Raw genomic sequence first — 2,090 nt, 5'->3', positions numbered from 1 at the left:
GTGTGTGTGTGTGTGGTATATCTCACAAAAGTAAGTTCACCCCTCAGATTTGTGTCAATCTTTTCATGTGACAACACTGAAGAAATGACACTTTGTATCTACAATGTTGTGTAGTGAGTGTACAGCTTGTATAACAAATAACTCAACACATAGCCATTCATGTCTAAACCGCTGGCAACAAAAGTCAGGACACCCCCCTAGGTGTAAATGTCCAAATTGGGCACAATTGGCCATTTCAATAGCCCTCAATGGGCTTCCCTAAGCGCAAAGCACAGGGGGGGGGGGGGGGGGGGGCTTGAATGCTCCACCTGGTGTGATTGAGCCCCTAACAACGTTTCTTAGGCCCCTTTTACACTGGGCGGATCAGTAATGATCCCCGCTGAGCCGGCGGATGACAGGGCGGTCCCCGCACACTGTGCAGGGACCGCCCTGTCTTTTCTCCGCTCTCCCCTATGGGGGGGATCGGATGAACACGGACCGTCTGTCTATGTTCACTCGCTACAATCCGCCAGACGGATGGAAAAGTAAGTTTTTTTCCTCCGTCACACTTTGGCGGATCGGATGTCAGCGGGCATGTCACCGCTGACATCCGCGGCTCCATAGAGGAGCACGGAGCGCCCGTTCAGGTCCGCATGAAAAACTGGCAGGCGGATCTGAACGGGCCGCCCGTGTGAAAGACACAAAAGTTAACGTTTTGACTCCGATAAATTCTAAATTATTATTAAATTCTAAAGAAAATTGAACAGATGTTCTTAAAGCGGAGGTTCCGCAGATTTTTTTATTTTTTTTTGAAAGCCAGAAGACACAAATACGGCAGCTGCTGACTTTAAAAAAAAAAAAAAATGGACACTTACCTGTCCGGCGCGCCTGCGATGTCGGCAGACAAGGCTCAGCTATCGCTCGGTCCTTGGCGGCTTTGCGGCTTCACTTCCTGATTCCCTCACTGAGAATGGCGGCGGAAGCAGCCGAGGACTGAGCGATTGCTCAGCCTCGTCTGCCGACATCGCAGGCGCGCCGGACAGGTAAGTGTCCATTGCGGCTTCACTGCCTTGCGGCCTCACTGCCCGATTTCCCTACTGCGCATGCGCGAGGATCGCGGCATTCCGTCACTGGTCCCCGCACTCTCCTGGGAAGAGTGTTTCCCGGAAGACAGCTGGGGTTGACGTAACAAGGCTGGATTCCCCGCGGGGATCAGAACCCTGAAAGGTGCCAAATGTGACACCGGAGGGGGGGAGGGATCCAAAAAGCGAAGGTTCACTTTTTGTGTGGACCTCCTCTCTTTAAACGGTTCTGGGGGGGGGGGTGAAAGTTTGGAACCCCAGAACTCTTTGGCCAACTGAGACAGGAAGTCCTTCTTTCTTTTAGCTGACGTATTCCTTCAGGGAGGACTGACCCATTTATATGAGGAGCTGCTGGCCAATCCCTGGGGGGCTGTTCTGGGACAGTCAGCCTATGACAGGTTCTCTTTGGCCCGCTCTCTCTCTCTCTCGCTGTGCGGTGAATGAGGAGTCGGTATTTTTGTACCGGAGTGACTTCTCACGGTCCCCTCCTCCCAACTGCTGGAGGACAAACTCTCCTCACTACAAATATTTGTTGTCAAGGTCTCGGGAACAACAAGATGACGAGGAGGAGGAGAGAGCAAATGTTTTGAAAGTGTGACCATTATTATTTTTCCTCCCTTTTTTTTTTTTTTTTTTTCTGGTTCCATTTCCAGGGGGGATTTTGATTACAATCAAGTCGATTTGAAAGAGGGACTTCAGTCTACTCACATAATCTGTAATAAAAACATCTTTGCCATTCTGAAGCTTCCCTCCAACCACTCTGCATATTGTTTTATATAGACTGTGAGTCTGTACTTGCCAAATAGGCTGCAGAAAATCTCCCTCCACTGAGTCTGGCTGTGGCATTTTAACTCTGGGCAGCTGAAGCTGCTGCCTGTTAATTTCCCGGATTTACAGAGGCACACCTGCAGCTCTCATTGGCCCTTTTATGACTCACCCCCCTCGCCCTTCCTGGCAAACTCTCACCAGAGTGAGAGAAAGCTGTGCATGATGAAGGGTCGGTGTTTGGGGGGGGTCAGAGGGAAGGGT

This window comes from Rana temporaria, chromosome 12 (genome assembly GCF_905171775.1).
Source record: "Rana temporaria chromosome 12, aRanTem1.1, whole genome shotgun sequence".
Classification (NCBI taxonomy): domain Eukaryota; kingdom Metazoa; phylum Chordata; class Amphibia; order Anura; family Ranidae; genus Rana; species Rana temporaria.
This window is presented reverse-complemented; position numbering follows the sequence as displayed.